General features: G+C 38.8%; 1 protein-coding gene across 2 annotated transcripts in view; it reads left to right on the top strand.

Annotated features, from left to right (window-relative positions):
• The window catches only part of KCND2 (potassium voltage-gated channel subfamily D member 2), a 477,947-nt gene that overhangs the window by 427,156 nt on the left and 26,320 nt on the right, over positions 1-24,471 (top strand). The window lies entirely within an intron of this gene.

Genomic DNA, 24,471 nt, shown 5'->3' on the forward strand with positions numbered 1-24,471 from the left:
GGGGAACATGGTGTGTGTATTCAGAAAAACCTGTTGGAAATTGAAAGAGGTTCTCAATTCTCTACCTTCTCTGGGCTAGGGGGCTTTAGGGAAACTTCATCAGGACTTTGTTTTTAGTGTAAGTTATGGTTTAAGTTTTATGCACCAAGGTTGGCTAAACCAGGTTGGGGCCTTGGGGTTTATTCTACATTTTAAGAAAAAGACCAGTCTTCTTGAACAGTACTTTTGACAAAGAGTATTAGAATGTTTGTTCAGCTTCTTTGTATAAGGCACAAGCACAACACAAATCCAGGAGGTATACACAAATCTGCAAGTAGGCCTCTGGAGAAGGCTACACAACACTAAGACATCCTTACAGTCATCCTTGCTGTAGACCTTGTCCAGTCTTCAAGGCATGAAAGTGTGCCATAAGGAGGCTTTCAGCAGGGGAAAGCTGTTGTAACCACCTCTCCTTTGATGGACCTACCTAACCAGTGTAGCAAAAAAAGGTAACTCTGCCTGGGGTCATGGCAGGGTGCAAAGGGAGGCACAGATTCAGTGCATCTCTTCAGCTGCTCTGGTCATAGTTTCCCACGAGAAATCGAGGCATTAAAAGAGGCTGTATAATCTAGCGTTTCCCCTGGGGAAGGATTCCACCTCTGCCTCAGCTGCATAAAAAGACAGATTTCTGCACACAGAGAGAAGCTGTACCTCTCTGCATTCGCTTCAGTAAATCTTGCCAATTGTGTACTACGCAAATTTAAAATGAGCCCCATTCGTATACTGCAGCACTGATTATTTTTTCTCCCCATTGCAATTCCAGCAGCCTAACAGACAAATAGAAACATTCTCCAGTCGGAGGAGGCAGGCAAGCATATGCATTCCTCGCACAGAAAGGCACATGCTCTCAGTGGTGCTCAGGTAGGCAATCAACCAGGCATGAAACTGAACACATTCAAGCATAGACAAAACAAGAGCAGGCAAATGCAGCCTTGAGTTATTGAACAGATAATGGGGTTGAGAACAGACGATTCAGACCTTACATCAGCTCTTCTGAATTTTGCACTTCCCAAAGTGTTTCCGACAGAAGCAAGAATATAATTTAAACTAGCCCAGCATCAACTGCAATGTTATCACTTCACAAGGAAGTAATCTCAGTGACCTGTAACACCTGATAGCCTCTGACTCCCATCTCTCAAACCTCTGTGTGTGCACGGAGAAGGATTGTGTGTCTTGCGATAAATGCTAGAATAGCACAGAATATTTATCTGTTTGACTCTTTTGGATTTGAGATGGTTTATACAAATGCAATTATATATACCATTCTCATTTCTAGGACTTACTAAACAGTAACAGTAGGACATTGTTCTGCCTGGGTGTAGAGGTCAGATAATGAGAACATCTAAACTGTGAGAATTAGAATGGATAAGGAAAAAGGAAAAATATGAAGGGGAAAGAGGCACAGTCATGGTTCATAATCTTATCCATGAGTAGCAGATGAGATTTTGCAAGCTTCAGGGCAGGTCTAAGTCCTAAACAAGCATTGAAAGAAGATACGGAGGTGACTGCAGGGATTTTTTTTTCAGTAGGGAGTTTTTCCCAAGTTGGTGTAGGAAAAAGTTAGGGGAAGGAGCTATAATGGCAATGCCAACTGAGGAGCAGCATCAGATAAAAGAAAATTGGCCACAGATTTAAATGACAGTATTTAGCCATAAATTACAAACGTTTCCAAGGCATTTCTCCCAAAGGATATTGTGAGGCCCAGTATGTATTCCCTTGCAGCAGATTTCATACCAAATATGTGTAGTTTACAAGTCAAAGCAGATTTTTCTCTCTGCCAGGCTTACAAACACCTCCTGGAATCCAAAATTTAAGTTGAATTCTTTCTGCTTCCTGGATAACCTGTAATACCCTACTCTGTGTGTGTGTGTGTGTGTGTGTGTGTGTGTGTGTGTGTGTGTGTGTGTGTGTGTGTGTGAGAGAGAGAGAGAGAGAGAGAGAGAGAGAGAGAGAGAGAGAGAGAGATCCCCCTTTCCAGTCTCCGGTGTAAATTTAGAGCAAATGCAAGAATGGCAGCTGTTGCTGGCTTTGGCCACCACTGCCACTCAGGGCACAGAAATTGCTTGTTACACCCCCACTCAATTCCATAGTTTAAATATCCTCCAATATTTTTAAATCAGAACAGTAGTAACTCTCTCTCTTCTCTTCCTCCATGTATAGAGAAATAGCCTGTCTGTTTGCTTACTTTTGGTTTGTTCATTTAGGTTTACATGTGTAGAAGAGTAAGCACGGGTGCTGTAAGGGAAAGCTAAGCTGAGCTTTACATCTAGTTTTGGGTACTGTGGTTGTTCTCACCTTGTGAGGGAGGAAACATTATAGTCTAGGCTCAGTTCCTCTGTGAGCTTTGGCTATTTCACTGTTCTATTGGAATAAAGCTGTCATTGAAAGTGAGTGCTGTGTAGAGAGAAACAGCTTCCCAACCAGCAAGACCCAGTCCAATGGAGAGGTGTATTTTTTTTAAAAAGGACACAAGACATTGTGCTGAGCACTGTAATTCGTGGGGGGGGACAGACAGAGAGCAGAACTGCAAAGTGGTCAGTTCATGGGCCAGAGAAATCAGAGCTCCTGATTCCTTGCTGTGCTTTGACTTGAAACCTGACTAAAACAGATTAAGAATATAGGCAGCTAATGATTACTGGTGAGTGTTTCTACTCATTTCTTAGTTAGCAAGCTCTGAAAGTAAAATTAAATGATAGCTCATGAGGTCTTTACCATATTGTAATGGTTTCTTTAATAATAATCAGACTATTGAAGTGTTATGAAAAGCAGTAGGTTCCTATTGTCAGATGAAATGTTGACTTGACAGCTTCTAGAGACCCCAGGTATTCTGTGATCTTGTTACCATCAGAAAGACCAGGGGTGAGTGTCATAGCAGGTAGCCCTGACTATTCGTATGACTTCCATAACAAGGATATGTTTCTAGTTCTGCATTTTTCTAGTGCCCTGTACAGTATCCCATATGTCAGGGGTGGACAAAATGTGGCCCACAGGCTGCATGCAGCCCTCCAGGCCATTCTATCTGGCCCACGGGTCCCTTAAAAATTTAGAAAATTAATATTTATCTGCCCCTGGCTGCCTGTCATGCAGCCCTCGATGGCTTGCCAAAACTCAGTAAGTAGCCCTCTGCCCAAAATAATTGCCCGCCCCTGCCATATGTGCTAATGGTCTTTGTGTTTTGCTTCAGGGAACACTAGAGGCAGTCTGGATCAACAAAGAGATGAACTGTTCCGAAATGTTATGTGGCTTGTGATTTACCTGATAATTTTGTTCATGTGAATAAGGCTGAATAGAATCTATTTTTTCTATAGTTATATTTTATGCTATTCTTTACAGGTTCCTTTACTGTCTGCACCAGTGCATTAACCAAAACAACTTGTGCATCAAGAGTGAAACAATACTAAACCTTGGAACTTGGAAACAAAATTTTAAAAATAACTTAAAAAAAAAAAACACTTGCAATATCAAGTAGCAAGGTGACTCATCAGCAAACATATGTTAAGGTCTCATCATGTACAGAATAAGCAAACATCTAAAAAACAGATTGAATTGCAGTGCAGTTGAAAAAGAAATCTTACAATGAAATGAGAAATTAAATCAATGGAAATCAGCTAATCCTTTTAAAAACTGGCACTACTGATTTGACTTCATGTCACATCATCTGCTTCATTTTACAGTCTTGCTAGGAAAGTAGCCTGGGGCATTAAAAAAAAAACCAAACAGGGCAACAATTCAGGAATGCTATTTAGTCGAATCACTATTTCCATAGCCTCTGGCTACACACAAACTGCTCTTGTTTTTAGAAAAGAACTGGTGTGACACTAAGCAGAAGTGAAGATCTCAAAACACATTATTATTGATGCTGACTAGACATAATATCTGCCTCAGTTGGTTTGGATTGGATTTTCTATTGGAGAATTCTGCCTCTGTCATAGTCTTCTATTTGTTTCTTTCCCGTTTCCTCAGATTTCTATCGGTGGCATATACCACATTTCTGCTGAGGTAGTCTGGAAAGGATCCATGTTTGAGTCCTCTGCTTTTTTAAGTAGCCTCCTTATGATTTTAACACCATTTTCCAGTAATTTGTTTGATACCCTGGACTAGAGGTAATATATTTGATATTATAGTCTTTGGCAAATTCATAGGTATCAAACTGTGGTCCATTATCAGTCATAACCATTTCAAGTTTTACCATGTCTGGCAAATATGGATTTGATACACATGATGACATGTTTGGCAGTTGTAATATTCAGTATTGCAATTTCTGAAAAATAGGAAAAATACTCCAGTACCATACAAATATACCAGTAAATACCATATAAATGTACCAGTAAATATACGGTTACAGCCTGCATACACAAACAGATCTATATCAACTTTGGACCATGGCTTTAGAGTTTCAGGCCTTACAAGCATAGGTTGCTTTATTTGACAAATTCTGTGCTTTGATAGGATAAACTCATAAAGGGTCTTTTAATTAAGCCTAGAGCTTCACAAGTTTTCATCCTCAGTATTGAAACATCAGTTCCAGATACAGTCACAAAGCTTTTATTTGTTATTTGCTTTGAACTCTAGTTCACAAACACCCTTTGTTGATTTTTTCTCATTATGTGATTACAAGTCTACCTGTCTGAATTCTCTTTGAGGAGGCTCAACCTTTAAACTCTTAAGGGTAGACTCTGAAATTGTATATTCACCTGTGCACTAGTATCATAAGTAATACATTTCCATTTGTGTTCAGGACAATGGTCCAGTCACTGAGAATATTTTTCTGTCACATAATTTCTATGAAGTGACACAGGCGCAGTGTTGTTGGAGCCTACCCTATGCGGTGAGCTGCTGTTCCTTTCTGCAATGAGTAGTGTCTGCGTACTTTGTTTCTTTCCAGGAACACTGGCCTTGCTTACAGACTCCGACGACATGATTTTGTTTCCGACATGGCTGACATTTCTGTCCATAGGCAGGACATTGTCTGGGGTTGGGTTTTCTTTCAAAGCATCTGCAGTCCTGTTGGTAGCTGCTGCTTGTGCTCTTTGCTTGTAGTTGGCAACCTTCCGGTCAGAGTAGCAGCTCTATATTTCTGGAGCTGCTTGTCTACTTTCAACTCTTTGTAACTTTATTTGCTTTCTAATCAGGTCAACAACATCTGCTTGTTTTTTTCCCTCCAAAACTTGTGTTCTGCACTGATTGAGCTCAGTACATGCTAACTGTGTTAGCCCAGGGGTGCTCAACCTCCAGCCTGTGGGCCAAATATGGCCCACAGAGCCATGGCATAGGGTCCAGTGCGGCTCCCCACAGGTTGGGAAATTTGATGGCAGGGGAGCAATAGCAAGTAATACTGCTACTCCTTCCCCACTACCAAATTCCTACACCTTGCAGACTGGATTGGGGCTGGTCATGCTCCCTTCCCCCCTGTGGGGCCAGATGGTAGCCAGCCACTCTCCCTTCCCTCCTCTCAGCCCAGCTCAGGGACAGGCCAAGCACCCTTTGTCCATGTGGTGGAAATCAGGGGCGAGCCATGCCCCCTTCCACCCTCATGGGCCAGGATCATGGCTGAGACATACCCCCTCTCCCTGTGTAGCCAGATTGGGGTTGGGCTGCTCCCTGACCCCCTCACACAGCTGGGTTGGGTCCCGGCTTGCCCACCATGCATGCCAGATGGGACCCACGGGCCAGATCTGGCCCACCAGCAGACTGAGCACTGTCCATCCAGCCCACCGGGCAAAAAGGTTGCTCACCACTGCTTTAGCCAAATCCAAGCCTGGTTCTTCCAGAAGTTTTCTTATTCTTTAGTTCCTGATTCCCAATACTCCCTGGTTTTCCCAATCCTGAAAGCTCTCCAAGATCACAGAAAATTAGGGTTGGAAAGCACCTCAGGAGGTCATCTAGTCCAACCCCCTGCTCAAAGCAGGACCATTCCCTAACTAGATCATCCCAGTCAGGGCTTTGTTGAGCTAGGCCTTAAAAACAGCCAAAGCTGGAGACTCTACCACCTCTCTAGGTAACCTGTTCCAGTGCTTCACCACCCTTCTAGTGAGCAAGTTTTTCCTCCAACCTAAACTTCCCTTGCTGCGACTTGAGACCATTGTTCCTATATACAAGATTAAGATGTATATAAGATACAAAAGATTGCATGTTTAATTCAATATTCAAATCTTTCAGCAAAGAATCCAAAATTTTGCCCTCCCTTTGATTTCTGTACCAATGCCTTTCTAAAGTCTCATTTCTTTTAGGTTTGTAGTAGAGCTATAACTGTACCATAGAACTGGCTTGTTCTATTGTAGTTGATACAAAACAATTAAATAAAGTTGCTGCCTCTGTCACGGCAATATTCAAAAAAGAAACAAAAAAAAAAGAAACAGTACCTCTTGTTCCTTGCTTTTTTTGTAGCTCCAATTGTTTCCAGGAATAATTCAACCCCTTGCCTGAATTTCTTCCAGTTCTGTGGTGAATTTCTGGAGCAATTCAATTGCATTTGGGACTCTTAGCTGGTCTGTTCTTTTCCAAAACGCTGGAGCACTCCCTCAAACTACTCCAGGTACCGTGTGTTATTTGTAGCTTCAACAGAGGAGCTATGATCAGCTTTCAGTCTCCAGATAGAAATGAGCCAATGTCCATGCTCTAAGGAGCTTAGAATCCAAGTAGATAATATACAGACAAGTGGATGAGGCTGAAAGGGAGCAATGGAATGAACTAGGACTGAAGGGTGAAGTCAAACACATCTTGTATACATGATTTCCAAACATGAACAAAGGCTGACTTAATTAGTAAATAAACTACCGGTGAGAGATGTAGCAGACAACTCTACCATGCTACTGCTTGAAGCTCCAGCTCCTAGCCAGCTGCCCACAGCCAGTTCTCTCCTACTAACATGGTTACAATCCTACAAGCCGTTTAAAGGACTGGCATCCTTAAAAAAAACCCACAGGAGTCTGAAGTACATTTTTCATTTCCATAAAATAGATTTCAGTCTCCCCTCCAATATGAAATACTGAGGTATGACTTGCAGGTGTTTCAGGTTCTAACACTGGCTGCTTCACTTAAAATAGACAGCACACCTGCATCCATTTATGAGAAGGGCTGTAAGCTGGGGGCAGATCGAGAAAAGGTGAAGTAGTACAGTCACAGCCCTCTTGGACTCTTCCTCCCAGTAGTGAAACAGGGCAGGGTGGACCAGGGCAGGATGATGTTGTGAGAGGTGTCACCACTAACAACCAGTTTACCCTTCCCTTAGATGTGTAGCCACAGCCAAATTAAGGGCTTCTCACCTTTGCCCATTGCTCTGCAGCAGCCAGGGAACCCAGGGGTTAACCTGGTTCTTGGCAGTGACACATTTTCCCATGACATACTGCACTTACTCCACTCTGCTCAACTCCACACCTCACTTCTTAAAAATCTAGGTCTCCTGGTGCTATCATTCATATCATACAACTCCATAAGATGCATTTGGTGCATCTCCGAGAACCTGCTGCTTGCAAGATGGTTTTCTGTTTCCCAGGAACTGGTTTTGAGTCTTGTTTGCAAAACAAGAAGCATTGCAGAAATTAGCATTTTAGGTCATAAAAAAATCCACTGTTTGGTATTTTCAACCACCAATAATTGTACCAAGTGCTCAAAAAATTGAACTCTGCTTTTCACTAAAGTATTGTTCTCTGGAGAAGATCACTTTTAGCAGAAATTGATGAATACATGGATTGCCATTATAATTACTGTTCTCTTTTATATTGTATTTTGCTTTTAAAGGTGTTTACTGGGAAGTAGAATTATGTCATACCAGTTTCTGTTCAACACATTATTGACTGACTTACCATTTTTTGCTGAATTCATTAACACCAGCTTTCAGTAGTGTTACTATTTGTCTGCCTCAATAAGAAAATCAATCTTAGATTTTTCAATTATTGGGGTGCTATGTGTGTTTAAGTTAGCAGAGATTGGGGACCTTAGAAATGTACATTAAGACACCTCACAGGAAAGTGCCCCTGGTCTAATATGTTAAACAGATTTGAAGAGCTTCTATATAAACTTTAGCACACGCTGATATAAAACTTGAGCATGATCTGATTTACAGATAATCCTTTAGAGTGGTATCATAAAAATGTATGAGCATGTAAAATGAAAAGGAAAGGGTAAAAAGCATGTGTATTTTAATAGACCAGGTACAAGAAATATTAAAGTGCACATTCAATTGCTTAAGGCAGAGTAATAATAAAAAATGCAATTAAAAACCAGTAGGATATATTTAGACTAGAAGTGACCTGTCAACCTGAGCAGTAAAACAAAAATAAGGTCAAAGTAATCATAACTGAAGAATTATTTCAAAATAAGTTATATCTGAGCTTCCCAAATGCAGATACCAGACATTTTAAGAGATAATAAAAGTATTATTTATTGGACCCTGCAGCTTCAACTATGGATGTTTAATATCCATACATACACATACACTCATGCAAAAATATATCAGAAAAAAGAAAAGAAGGGGCATCTGAAATATCACTGCAGTCATTCAGGGATATTTTAGAGATGTGCTGAAAAAATGGGGCAAATGGATGAGAAGCAAAAGGAGTTGTGTGTATTTCCTACTTTTCTGCACCAGGATGCTGACTGAGCTCCCCAAAGCTAAGAATACAAACATATAGGGTGGCCATCATAGAGGACATTCCAGTTTTCTGCTACTCTGTCCTCTATTGATACAAAACCAAATGTCTTTATGTCCTCTATTTTTCTCATCAATAGAGGACAACCGGACTATCCTCTATTATGACCACCCAACAAACATAATAGTCTATAAATTACATTCTTTTTGGTGCACCTTTCTCTTAACTTACTGAAACCAATGTTTGTATTACAGAAAAACCATGTTTGGAAATCATGTAAGCAACAAGATGTGTTTGACTTCACCCTTCAGTCCTGTTTCATTCCATTGCTCCCTTTCAGGCTGATCCACTTGTCTGTTTATTATCTACTTCTAAGCTCTTTAGAGCATGGACATTGGCTCATTTCTATGTATAAGCACACACCATTAGCACTATGCCAATAATAAATCATCACCCCCAACATTTGGCAGATTGTTTTCTATCTCTTTCCAAGGAGAGACAATGTACTCTAGATGACAGAAATTCACTTACAGGATCAAATTCAGTCTCATTTTCATTGTTACTGGCCCATTGATTTCAACAAAGTTTCAGTGATACAAACAAGGAAAGAATTTACCCATTGGCACCTGTATCTTGATTAGATTTTTGTTTCTCTACAGTGAAAATTGCAACTAGCTTTCACTGGAAAACCCTATTTAAACTCTCCTGTAACTTTAGCTTGGAACATTGACCTCATAGGTTTGAAATTCTTGCTCTAAATCAAATGAAAATGTTTGAAAGTATATGTTTCCCAGTGAGAAGCAAATATTTTATATAAAGGATTGTTCCCTCATGTTCTACAACTCAAAATCTATTTGATGAATTTCTTTCGAACACTGGGGAGACAGTCTGCACCAGTGGTGCTCAACCTTTTGGCCCTGCAGGCCAGATTAGTGGCATGGGGTTAATCCCCAAACCAAACCCGGCTCTTGCCATTTCTGCTGTGTCCTGTGCTGCCAAATTGGACCTACACTGCTTCTACTGGGCCCCACAGTGTACAGATGGTGTATGCAATGCCTCTACTCAGATTGGGACCCACACCACTGAGATGGGGACCTGCACCACCTCCACTCAGCCAGCACACCCAATCTAGTGTGTAGGGCCATGGCTCCCCATGGGTCTGGAAAACTGGCAGCAGCAGAATGGCAAAAAATGCTGCCACTGCTTCCCCTCTGCCAAATTTCAGGCCTGGGGGGCACCCTATGAGTCAAATAACATGCCTTTGTGGGCCTGATCTGACCCAAGGGCTTGGAGTTGAACACTCCTGGTCCGTACAATTAAATCTCAATTCATATGTAGATTAGTTGTGAAGAAAACAGGTCATTAGGATTTTTATTCCTAATCCATGTCCTATTGATTTCAGAGGGTGTTATGATGCCATCTCTCACTAATCCAGTGAGCAGCATCAGAAGATGCTGTAGAGAAGTGTGAACAAGTTGCCCTTATATGAATATAAGTTACTGAGATACCCTTCTCTTCTTCTTACACTGGTCTTGCAACCTCCTACTGCTCCAGACCAGGATATGGAAGTAGGATCATAGATGATATCTCAGAGAAGCATAAGCTCAGAGTGGAAGTGATTTCTTGTGCTCTTTTTAGCACTGGTGAGACCTCACCTAGAGTGCTGTGTCCAGTTTTGGGCCCCAAACATTGTATGTGGATGAACTGGAAAGAGTCCAACAGAGAGCAACAAAAAATTATTAAAGGCCTGAGGTGTAGGGCATGATTTAGGAGGAATGATTGAAAGAGCTAGGGTTATTTAGTCTGGAGAAGAGAAGACTGAAGGGGGATTTGATAACAGTCTTCAAACACCTGAAAAGCAATTATAGAGAGAATAGAGATGATCTTTTCTCTGTGGCTACAGGACACAGGATGAAGAGCAATGGCCATAAGCTTCAGAAGAGGAAATTTAGCCTGGAGATTAAGAGGAATGTTCTGAATATTAGGGTGGTCAAGCATTGTAGCAGGCTACCTGGAGACGCAGTGGTAATCTCCATCCTTGGACATTTTCAAGAACAGGTTGACATTTGCCAAGGATGGTTAAATCAAGGATGATCCTGCTTTGAGTAGGGGAGTTGGACTAGATGACCTTATGAGGTCACTTACATCCCTACCTTCCTATGGTCTAATGATTCATAAATTCATAGATGTAGGGTTGGAAGGGACCTTGCAGATCTTCTAGTCCAAACCCCTGCCCTGGGCAGGAGAGAAAACTGGGCTCAAATGACCCCAGCTAGGTAATCGTCAAGCCTCCTCTTAAAGACCCCCAAGGTAGGAGCCAGCACTACTTCCCTTGGAAGCAGTGATCACAAAGGTTCTGTTGCTGTACACGATAGCTACCCCAAATCTGAGCTTCAAGAACTGATTATTTTATACAAACCTGAATGACAGCAGGATTTCCCCATGACAAAGATTATTGGTCTACAAAAGGAAGAGAGAAATGATATAATGAAGTCCCCAGTCCCCACGTCCCCGATTTGAGATGTGCTTTGATGCTTCTCTGCCCCTTAGCAAAAGCTATTCTGTGGCTCTATTACACTTCCCACTTAACAACACAGATTAGTGAAAAAACTGGATATAACAAAGTACCTGACCTTCCACAGCATCATGTTTTATGGGAATAAAATAAAATAAATATAAATACAATTATTTTTGACAAGTCCAAAACATTTTAGAAAGAAAAACAGATATTTATAACAGCTATCATTTCCTGTCTCACATTAATTTATTTTCATTGGCTACATTATATAATTTTGTAAACTACTTAAAAATTTTCAGAGGATTAGATACATTCTTTAAGTCCTTTATGTACAAACTAAAATGTTTCAATTACTTTAATTGTCATAACGTTTTGCTTCTCTTTACTGTTTCCCCAGTGGTATTTAGGATGTCTCTTATTGATGCAAACACCTGTGTTGGGAGTCAGTAGCAGATGTTTCATTCCAAGTTATATTTTGATGGCCTCTTACAGCAAATCAAAATAAGTTTATTGTCTCCAGAGTAAATGTGTAATTATTGTGTCAGGAGCAAGAAGAATGCCATCACTCCCTGTAAAGCACATAAAGCACAGAGTTGCAAACGTACTTAGTCACTATTGCAGGTCTGGGATTTACTGGAATATTCCCCTCCCTTTTTCTCTTCTTCAAGTCTCACCTTATGAGTTGAGTGGTATGTAACCCATCTGCTCCACATCATGAGACAGCAATAGAAAGAAAGTAAGGTCCAGATGCTAATAAGTGATAAGCTTATAGTAGCAGTTTTATACACAGCCCACATTTCTCCAATTTGTTTGTGAGAAGGTCATGTGAGACCTTACCAAAAGCCTTGGTGAAGTCCAGATACAGTATTACCACAATTCCCTTCATTCACCCAAGTAGTTACATTGTCAAAGGAGATCAAGTTAATCTGACATGATCTCTTTTTCATAAATCCATGCTGGCTGCTTGTGATCAGCCTTTCCTCCTCCAAATGCTTGCAAATGGCCTTCCTTCAGATATGCTCCGATAACTTCTCAGGTATTGAACTAAGGCTAACCAGTCTATAATTCCCTATGTCCTCCTTTTTAACCTTTGTTAAAAAGGGGCATTATGGTGGCCTATTTCCAGCACTCTGGTACCTGGCCCATCTTCCACAGCTTCATGAAGATCATTCCCTAGGGCACTAAGATCTCCTTTGCCAGTTCCTTCAGTACCCTGAAGTTCATCTGGCCTTGCTGACTTGAATTCATTCAGACCTAACAAAAGCTCTCTGATCATCCCTATTGTTATCTCCTCCTTCAGCTTTCCCCCTTTCTTATCCAGGTAATCCTATTAGGTGCCTGCCAGTTTAATTTGTTTTGTGAAGACTGAGTCAAAGAAGATGTTGAGCAAGACATGAAGTGTAGTTTTACTAAAAGCTGACACAAGTAAAGATTCTTCAAAAAAAAATTTCTGGATTATGCATCAGAGTACCTGCAGTAAATAGTTCAGACTTCAAGAAATTGGTCATCTACCTGCTGAGACCATCAATCCCTAACTAGTATTAAAGATAAACCCATATTAAATTCTTTAGCATCAGGGAAAATAATTTAGGATGACTCTTGGTTAGAAGGTTTCCAAATAATACATGGGAAGTTTACTGGAGAAAAGTGACTTTTTTAAAAGCAAGTGAAGAGAACCCAAGTAAATTTTTATTCCTCTTCTAAGAAAAGATCAGGAGTGGGCAGCCCTATTAAACAGAATACCTGGGTCACTTGGGAGAACCTTCATTTCTGGGATATGGATTCAAAAGTGGCCCAGGTTGGTAGTTACAGAAAGTCTTTGCCATCTCATTGTCATGAATTAAGTTATGGAGATTAGTTGTTAGTACACAAGTGACAGTAGCACAGAAGAGCACCATCAAATCTGGCAGTAGTTTACATACTTGTTTTAGGCCTCAGCAACAAACTAGCCTTCCATTTCTAAAGGTTGTTCATTAAGAACAGTGACAAAGCATTCAGCGGGCAATGTGGGAAAGCATTCACTGACATGTCTATGCTACATTAGGTTTATTAGCAAAGGACTTTTTTCTCCTCCTAGCCATTGATCCAGTAATTTTAATGAGTAATAATGCCCTTTATTAAAAATTCCCAATTAAATGTTTATAACCTATTTTCAGGAGCATTAAGAAATTGTAGTAGGAGACCCTATTCAGGAAAGTAACTTACTCCATGAACAACTTAGCCCACACAACCTGGATACCCAGCCCACACAAGCATTTGCTTTAATTGCAAGGAGGAGAATGTGTCTGGGCTCAGCTGGAGGGAATTACTGTGTCAGGAGAAACTTTAAGAGGATTGAGTTCTGTAGCATCTCCTTGCTCTTTTAGGGTTTAAGAACTGACCTGGGCTGGAAAGTTGGGTAGAAAGAATTGGTGGCTGTTTTCCTGAGTGAACTCTTGTTATGAGAAGGCTTACTTTCATTTTGCTAAAATTTGAAACATGTAGGTTGTTTCTGTGCCAGGTCAGACAAACCAAGGGAAGATGAAACCTATGAAAATAATCAAAAGAGAATGAAATGGATAGTTAGATCATTAAAAAATTCTGAATGTGAAATTAAAACAATTTTTCCAGCTTGATGAAGCATTTTTCATTATATAAGTAGGAAGAAATACACAGAATAGAGAAAGTGAGTCATTGAGGTCATGAGGAAAAAATAATGTTAATGCCCAGAAGAAATACCATAGTGACTATCAGTCAGGACTAGAAAGTAAGACACTGGTTTTGTAATAAAATTTTATAAATGAGTATAACAAATGGGAACATCTTGTACAAACCAATTTGTTCATAGGAAGACACTAACTTAAAAGGAAAGTTCTTAAGTCTTACCTAGATCATAATACTTACGCTAAATTATTCTAGAGAGTAATTTTTATTCCATGGAATAAGTTTTATTATTTTAATTCCCTTGAATTTAATAGACTTAGAATTAGTACCAGGGGATAATTTGTTTGTTTGAGTGTTTTATATTTGGCACAGATTTCTACGAGTGAGGCCAGCATAAATGTTACATTGGTACAACCATATCAGCCAGGTACAGACATTCAACTAGAAAATTATACTAAGCCTTATTGAATACTACAGACACTTTTTAAAGCCTGAAACAGCCTTCTTTTTGCTCTGTGACCTTGAGGAAGGCAATTAAACTCTTCCTGCTTTAGGTTACCATCTGTACAATGGGTTCTTCATTAGGCCCAGTACGGGCCTCTGGAGCTCATTTTTCCCATCAATCAGTAACAGCTGAAGTTTGTTAAACTGGGGAGCACAATGTACTTCCTGTCTTTCTCCCTATTCTTAGTGTGAGGAGTGACTAGCAGAGACCTTAGCAGTGATTTTGATGATATGGTTTATTTTGTTTTTGTACTATTTATGTTGCTGCCAGAGTAAAGTCATCTGGAAGGAATGGCTGGAGTCCATTAATATATGGCATTGTTACAAGTTTGCCAAAGGTGCTCAGACTTTAAGAGAGGGTGTATTTTTATGCAGCATAATTTCATTTTGAAAATGCTTACAGCATAGGGATCCTGAGAGGCTTAATTAATGCACGTAAAGCACTTTAAGTTCCTCCAATTAAATTATTATTATTTAGTATTAATATTCTAATGAAAAAAATAAGCAAAAATGCTCCAAGTTATTTTCCTACGTACATATTATATTAAAGGGAAGGGTGACAAATATAAAATACCTTAGGAGTGACTTAGATTAGGAATAGTCCAAAAATGGAAAATAAATCATTATAGCTCTTGAGAGAAGGGAACTAGAGATCCCATGCAGCCAAATGTATTTTTTTTATACACATGTGTAGTTCCACTAAAATGTACCAGAGACTTGATTAAGAACTGCAAAAGTAAAAGGCACATTTTCAAAGATATGTAAGACACTGAAATCCTATTGCCACCTCCTGTGTGTTTAACTGCTATTTGTATCTTTTGAATATCTGCTTAGGGGCTGAACATTAAGGAAGGTACTAGAGCAGTGGTGGGATCGATTGAAATGATGTGGTTTTCTGTTTTTACTTCAGCCTATGTGCACCGCACTTCTGTTCTGCTTTAGGTATAGACATATTTTGCATGCTACACTTTTGTTCTGTTATGGCTATAGACTAGTTTCCAATCACTTATACCAGTAAAAGGGTAATGTCTGTACCTGGCCATTGTACTTTCCTAGTTTTGCTTTGAGGAAATAAAACTCAGATATACTTTATTCCATCAGTGGTAGTGCTAGTAAGCTACCAGTTAGTGTATTTTAATTTGCCAGCTGCTAAATTTGATCTAATATTCTATTTTCAAATGATATGAAAATCGTTAAAGCAGAGCAGCTAACAAGGAAAAAGGCATTGTTTTTACCTGATGGTTTCTTAAAGGGTGAGAGAACTCTGTTTACCATTTTAAGATTATCGAAATCCTATAATAGTGAAAGTCAAAATATAATAAGGAAGTACAATGGTGCATAACATAGGAATAAAGATAAATTAATGGAATTTGTTCCCAATAGTTTTTAATTTAACAGATATACTAAACTGTGATTGCTACAGAAGACAAATCCATGCTGCATATTTGGTACTTTGCTGTTGACAGCAAATATAATAGTTAAAAATCTTCATAGGTTCATTAAGACCTGGTACTTAACAAACTGCTAAAAATCATATGTAGTTCTAGTACTATCTTTTACAGAACAGAAATGCATTAATGTCAGTAGTGGCAGAATCAATTTTGAACCTTCACAGACTCCCTGGGCTTCAAAAAGCATGGTAGTTCAGTTCATTTTTCAATTCAGTTTCCAATAGGTATTTGTTCTAAAGCCCATGGATGTTCCCCCTAATGAAACCAACCTATCAGAAAAGAACAATCAAGTTCAATTGGGATGTGAGCATAGATTTAAACTTCACAGCTTGGGCCCATTTTTAGTTGTAATGTTTGCAAGTTGTATTACACAATGTATTCCCAGCTGAGAACAGAAGTGTGTGGGTTTTTATTCTTGCACAAGCACATAAGGTATTTAAGGTGAACAAACAGCACATACATGAAAACAGTCAGTCTGGGGAAGTGATCTATTTTAGAGTCTGTTGCTTGAATTTGTTTCCTACTAGAAAAATATAGTAAGCCTTATTGCATACTAAAGACACTTTTTAAAGCCTGGAACAGCCTTCTTTTTGCTCTGTGACCTTGAGAAGGCAGTTAAACTCTTCCTGCTTTAGGTTACCATCTGTACAATGGGTTCTCCATTAGGCCCAGTATGGGCCTCTGGAGCTCATTTTTCCTATCAATCAGTAACAGCTGAAGTTTGTTAAACAGGGGAGCACAATGTACTTCCTGTCCTTCTCCCTGTTCTAGTGTGAAGTGTGAGGCGTGGCTGGCAGAGACCTTAGCAGTGATTTTGATGATATGGTTTATTCTGTTTTTGTACTATTTATGTTGCTGCCAGAGTAATGTCATCTGGAAGGAATGGCTGGAGTCCATTAATATATGGCTTTGTTACAAGTTTGCCAAAGGTGCTCAGACTTTAAGAGAGGGTATATTTTTATGCAGCATAATTTCATTTTGAAAATGCTTACAGCATAGGGATCCTGAGAGGCTTAATTAATGCATGTAAGGCACTTTAAGTTCCTCCAATTAAATTATTATTATTTAGTATTAATATTCTAATGAAAAAAGCAGAAATGCTCCAAGATATTTTCCTACATACATATTATATTAAAGGGAAGGGTGACAAATATAAAATACCTTAGGAGTGACTTAGATTAGGAATAGTCCAAAAATGGAAAATAAATCATTATAGCTCTTGAGAGAAGGGAACTAGAGATCCCATGCAGCCAAATGTATTTTTACTCATGTGTAGCTCCACTAAAATGTACCAGAGATTTGATTAAGGACTGCAAAAGTAAAAGCCAAATTTTCAAAGACACCAAAATCCCATTGCCACCCTCCTGAGTGTTTAACTGCTATTTGTATCTTTTGAATATCTGCTTAGGGGCTGAACATTAAGAAAGGTACTAGAGCGTTGTTCAGCCACATTTTCTGGCAGTGAGCAAAGCTTCATGTTGCTAAAGCCACTACACTGCTGAACACCACCAAAGCCCCCTGGCTCTGTGAACTGGATCCAAGGACTCTGCAAGCCACAGGTTGCTAACGCCTTTAGAGAATTCATATTTCGAAGGCAAACACCTAGGCACATGTTTAACTTGAACTTTGTAGGTAGCCTCAGCTGAAGCTAGTATCTTGGCACTGCTCATGTGCTTCAAGTTAAACATGTGTTTCCAGGATCAGGACCAAGAAGAAATTCATTATGATGATGTTGATGATGATGATGATGAAGACTCTGATAGCTTTGAAGCTCTGTTAGGTGCTTTCAGCACATACTGGAAGTTGTGTTTCCAAACTAAAAGCACATAATAGAAAGGCTTTATCTTGCGCACAGATCTAGATAGGAGGACTACTTCAAGAGGTTCCATAGAGTTTATGACTATAGATTATTAGCATGGAAAAGTTTATATTCTGTCACAGGGAGGTTGAAAAGATAAAATCCATTACTGACGCTGAAGCTCTCAAATAGTAATATGTGGGCCACATAAGAACATCAATAGGTACATGGCTCTCAAGATATGGCACCTTATAAGAGAGTGTCTACAGGGGAACAAAATGTACCATACCATTAGTTATCAAGTGCCTTTCAAGAGTACCATTTTTGCATATTAGAATTTACAGTAATATCCAACTGTTTCTTTCACCCTAATTATTCTTTCTGTTTGTTTTACAATATTACTGCTATATTTTTCCTATAATTGGTCTGAGGACAGATTTAAACAAAAAATAGTCAAAATTGGTTTCCATAGAACCAAAAATTTACAATACTTTTATCTCCTTAAACATTGTTACAAAGATAGCAGGTAGGAATGTATTTTCTTTATGAGGCTGCTCCACACAGTAATCATACTGCATTAGGTGGTATTTCACAGAAATACTGTATAGTAAATACTGATTTGTAAAAACTTATCAAATAGCATAGGAATCATGACAAAAACAACCTGGTCTGTCAACTATATTTTTGTTATCAGCTACCAGCCAATGATGGAAAATACCTGGATTAATATTGTTCGTCCCAAATACTACAGGGCTGAAACACAGGAATGATGGTGTTTAGAAATAATGCAATGTCATCTATTAATATCAATGCTAGTAATGGACCTAATGGTTGTTTTAGTTTCATATAAAGCAGCACTTACCATTGTAAGTTACTACAAAAAATATATCACAAACCTAGCCCTCATCTTTCTGCTTGTTTCTGAATCTGGAAAAACTAGACAACATCCCACGCGCGCGTGTGTGTGTGTGCGCGCGCACGCACATGCTTGTCTCTGGACACATATGTGCATAAAAATCTTGTTGAATACTAGTAGTGGTCAAATAAATAATAGTTTCTATGAGCAGGACCCTTGGAAATGTTCTCCTAAAGAAGGTATGTTATGTCAGACTTACAGTGAAAAAGGTCAGGTATATCATCTAATCATTTGTTGTTTTTATCCTCCAAGTTAGTGTTTTCTTCACATAAAATGAAAAAGTCATTCCTGCATCAACAGTGTACATATTGTACACTGTGTGAACTACAGAAGAAAAGGACATTATAAAGGAGTAGTAATTCTTGTACTTGTTTTTTATGATCTATTAATAATTATACAAGTAGTTTATCCTGCATTCATAAAAAATAACTTTAAAATTCTGAAAGCAGATACAATAATCTAGTTGTTACAATTAAAATATATTTTATAATAACCAGACATTATTTTATTACTTTAATGATTTTAGATATTAAAGCACTTTTCCCTGCTTCTCACATTTTAATTGAAATGAAAAAATAACATATAATTTTGCCTTCCATTAACATAAAAAAGCAGTAGCCCCAAATTATCCTAGATTTATGTACGGTGTCTTTTTCCTTTTACAAATTGAAATAATCCCAGATGACAACTTGGAGAATGTTTAAATAGTAAACTCAAAACTGTTAAATCCTTAAGGCAACACAGTTGGAGTGCACACACATGCTTAGAAATCCTAGTTAAACTTGTTACCAGTGACATTTTAAATTATCTGCTGTAGTATGCAATGTGGAAATAAATGACTAATTAGTGTCCACTTGCCAGCATTTAGTCACCAAGCAGCTTGGAAGCTCTAAGGAACAGCTCTACAACAATTTACTGCACCCTCCTCAGACAAGGAGCCTATTTTGTAATTGTCAAACATAATTTGACATCTCTATAATATTATTTCATGTTTGGCAATTCTTGTTCTCTAGTCAAAACGGACCATTTCTATCCTTCACCAGGATATGTTTGTTTGGTTTTTTATCTGGTTTTAAAATTAAAGTGTTCTTTTCTTATGGTGTATCTTGTTAGCCCCAGAGTACTATCCTCAGCATCTCTATTAATTGGGACACTTGTTTATCCCTAAATGCATTACAGTATAAAGGCAAGGCTCAAATTAGGCAATCCGGAGCTAATAACAGATTCCACATAGACCCCTTCCCACTTTAAGCTCTGCCCCTTAAGAAGAAGCAATAGGACTTAGATCAATGATGAGTTCACAGGTCAGGCTCTCCTCACATGTGGGTGAGCATTAATTCATGCCTTAAGGCTTTTCTTTGTATGCATAAGGGCTAGATGCAGGGGACGTTTTGTTTTGTTTTGTTTTGTTTTGGGTGTTTTTTGGTTTTGGGGGGTTTTTTTGTTTTTTTTTAATAAATTGGAGACAATGATCTAGCATGGGCAGAAATTGGTCTTGACTGTCTCTGCTTTAATCCAGTCCTATATGCAATAGCACTATTCCAAACATCTGTCAAAATGACTGTTTTTAGCTACTGCTGTAGCACCTAGAGAGTGTTTTTTAGAAATAAAATTAGGGGTGTGTAACCCAGGATTGTTCATTCTTCTCTCCCAGCCCTCCCATGCAGATCATCACAGTATCTGTATAGTTGCCCATGAGCACAAGAGACTGCATGCATGAAGCAGCTTGCAGGAGTGGGGCTTTAGGTCATAAACCCTTCAGGACTGGTCTATACATTCCTTTATGTGGGCACAATGGCTAGCATCAAGTGGGCACCACTATGCTTTAATTAGAAAAAGTAGGTCATGGGAAAAAATCTATGTACAGGAGAGGGGAAGGAGGTTGTTTTCTTTTATTTTGGTTATTGGTTTGCTTTGCTCTGAAAAAAAGCTAAACAGCTAATGAAAATGAGCCAGTAAAAGGCCATTTATAGACATTATGCTTTGCCAGGTTTAATTCAGACTACAGCTGTCACTATATACATGTGAATGTCTATAGTCCAAATTAAAATTGGCTGCAAACTGAATTAACTAATCATTGAATGAGGATTAAAGTTAATGCATACTAGGGCAGTTTGAATTAGGCAATTTAAACTGTATTAACATGTATATACAACAGGTACCTAGGGCTTGCTGTTGCTTGTGCCCATCACCAGGTGTAGCAAAAGACGCCCCTTCCCATCTCTACTGCAAAAGTACAGAAATGCACGGAAACCTCCCTGATGGTCAATGATCATCTATTAACCCTTCATTCAGATTAAAATTTGATTCGAATTGTGATGCAAATCAGTTAACACAGCTTAGAAAATGGTGAGCACATCTACAAACAGCTTTAGTGACTTAAGTTATTTTGCTGACTATACAACAGACTCACTGTGCAATCATGCCCAGTCTTTCAGCCTTCTTGTGTATAACATGCCCTGCACAAATCAGAACATTAATCATCTTTACAAACATTTTAGGGATTGTGAATGAAGAAGGTGGCATAATTGCAGAGAAAGTTTTTATTAACAAATTTAGTACTTCAGAAATGTTAATCTCAGCCTGGAAGCTTCTGGGACAATATAGTGCACTACCATATGGAGATGCAAGTTGAATTATCCTGTGTTGTACATTAGGAAAGTCTGTGAGCAGATCAGCCCCTGAGAGGAGGAAGTGCTTTTCATCATTTATGAGTGATCGTTCTGGTCAATGCTTGGAACAGCATTCATGGGCTCTGAAGGGAGCCACGTCCATCACTACTCAGCAGAAGATAGGGTTATTGCAACATAGGGCTTTTGAAAGCAGTAAAAGCTGCAAAAAAAAAAAATGTTTGTAACTCCACGCAGAAGCTCTCTAGGTTAGAATAAAATTTAGAATAATGTATCTAATGCTTTGAATCTCACCCCAACAGCAATATGTTGTATTACTGTATTATGTTTCCAGACCCATTAGGGTATTTTAAGATCTAGTCTAGGCTGCAGATTCATCATAATAATTATTACTGTCATACAGACCAAGATATGTTTTTTTGCCTCCTGTCACCCAGTTCTAGAGTCTACATGCATGATTGGGTGGCTGGCTGGCTGAAGAAATAGCCAGGTGAACAGCTGTGTAAACTTTATTCTCTAGGCCTGTGCATGAGGCTACTAGTTAACTGTCATTACCCATAACAGAAGGAAGCATGTGAACCAATCCATGATCTTTTTATAGTAGAAACCAGGGGAGAGACAGCATTAGACCTCTCTGACAGCACAGGTCAACCAGGTAAAAAGAAAGAACATCCCTTACGCACTAAAATTTAAGTCAGTGGATCTGATTAAAATCTGAGGTCCAGACATTACAGATTTCATTATCAGTCTTGACTGAGAGAAGTTTCAATCAACATGAAGGATCATGAAAGGAAGAAAAGAACAGATCTTGTCATTCCTAAGCAAATGTGAAATCCTGATTTCTACAGAAGGGGGCTTCATTTCTACAAAGCATAGCTATATTATTTTTCACTATGTTTGTCACCCCTAAGTCCGAAATAACCTTGCCTTTTAAAAGGAATTCTGTTGAATGCATTTGAATGGTTATCTTTATTTACTATTATATACTTTTGTAATGAATTTCATAAGACTGAAAAGAGAAACTAACTTTTCCTTTTCCGTGAATAAGGCAGAAATCAGACAAGAAACCCCAAATGATGTTATACTGTTACAGAGCTATAATTCAATTGTGTTCAAGGGTGGGGTGTGTGAAGCCGTATGAAAGTGGTAAGGATTATCAGTTCACTTGGTTTCTAATGGTGTTTTATGCCCTCTAGTGGGTTTTGACATTATTACATTGATATTTTTAAATGTTGGCAATCTTCTAAACTGCTTGCTTTACAATATTTAGTCTCTGTAAAAATGCATATGCTGGACTTATTCATAACTATTATGCCCAACAAATCTCAAAGGTTGCCTTTCACACTGTTTAATTTTTCCAGGGAGTTTCCTGCTCTAGCTTAAACTTTGTTTAGAATTTCTTTTCATAGCAAACCTTGTGTTCTAAACACATTCATTTACTAAGCAATAAAAAAAGGAAAATTCATGTGATATCTTCCATCAATATATGTATATGTGTAGTGTGTGTGCGTACGTACACATGCACACACAAATATATATATATGTGTTATACAATTAGCTAGTGTTAATACAAATATGTATTTTGGATCCTAATTGGAATTCATGTAAGTGTCTCCCTCATGCATTCTGATTATTAAGAGACCTTCTTCACTCACATTAAGAAAGAATGGCAAAAGTGATGATTCTGCTGTAATTCAGTCTTCTGACTTCTCAATACAGCACATGGAGATTTGCACAGCTTCTACCTTAGACCCAACATTTGGCTGTCTTGATTAGATTTTGAAGTAGGCATTTAAGTCAGCTTATGATAGATAGATACCCCATAGATACAGAGGGTTCATACAAACATTTGGGAAGATTGAGAGAGATTAGATAGCATTAAAAATGACTACCCATTCTAACATAGTTCGCCCAGGTGCAGACTTTACACTTGGATCTCTAGTTAGGTGGATCTAAGTGTGAACTGTACAGAAGTTTCAGGAAGGTTAAATCGGTTTTAAAAAAGCTGACCCAATCTAAGTTAACCCTACCTCCATGGTAGTCTAACTTAGATCACTGACTGACTATTTTAGACCATTCTAACTGTCCTGCACTTCTGTACAGTTCCCAGCGCAGCACCAAGGCCCCAGGGCTGCACTTTCCCTATGCATCTTCCTGGCACTGGGCTATTTTTAGCCCCTCACCCCACCCCTAGATGGACAGCTCCCCCAGCCCAGCAAACCCCCATCCTGGAAGCTACTCCTGGTGTCAGTTTTATCAATGTTCATCAGTGCCGGGAGCCAAGCAAATAAGTCAGGATGAGAGGTCGGTTTGTCATGGGGCTAAAAATATGAGGCAGGATCATCCCTCTCCAACCATCCTATACAAATCCATTGTCTAACCTATTAGTAAAACTACATAGCCCTGACACAGCCACAAGACATAAGACCCGAGCTGCCCCAGGTGAAGCAGGGTAGGATGTTCAATTCTATTGTTTGCATTTAGTAACACATAATGGAAGGTAACATTTGGTCTGCAACTGGAACTTGGGAAATAATATTGTTGCTGTATCATACACACACCAGAATACAATCCAGGTCACTGTCCTGTAACAGATCAGTGCTAACCTTAAATAAGTAGCAGTAGCCCAAGTTTGTCACTAAAACAAGCAGAGAGTCTGACTACACATAGGAAGCTCATTTGTTGATTAAGAAGCTGTTATTCCCAAATAGCCAGTTTTTTAATATAACTGCACTTTACCATCTTCAACACACAAAAAAATAGATGAAATATTGGAATGCCTAAACTAAAGCTATCAAGAATGTGGAGTATATTATTAACATCAAGTGAGCAGCAGATTAAATTACATTTGGAAAATGGTGCAATGTTTCACCTTATCCAAGTAGAATTAAGAAAACCGAACTAAAATATTCTATGAAAGGGGCTAGAATCTAGCTGCTAGATCTTGCTCTGGTCATTTGACCACAGACTGAGAATACCTTTACAAGCCAAACAATCCCAAACATTCATGTTAAACTTTTCATAATTTTTAGAATGATTATGAAGAAAATTTCTATGCCACACTGTTAAACTATACCTGGATACCAAAGTATTAGAAGTCAGTTGGCCTAGAGTCTTTACTAGTCATAAAACACTTGCAGTATATTCACACAAACTTAAGTCTTACGTGTTCATCTGGGTATACTATTTCCCAACCCAACAGCTGCAGACTAAAATGGAGCCACAACTGCCTTTTGACTGTTCAAAAAGTCCTGTTAGCAACTAGGAGAGTTTACAGGTGCCCAGAAATTTTGCAAATCAAGCTGCACATTTAGCTGTTTAATTATAGATTTAGGAACCTAATTGTATATATTTGTCTTGACAGCGTCAGCCATGAATAAA

Source organism: Alligator sinensis, unplaced genomic scaffold, assembly GCF_000455745.1.
Source record: "Alligator sinensis unplaced genomic scaffold, ASM45574v1 scaffold65_3, whole genome shotgun sequence".
Lineage (NCBI taxonomy): Eukaryota > Metazoa > Chordata > Crocodylia > Alligatoridae > Alligator > Alligator sinensis.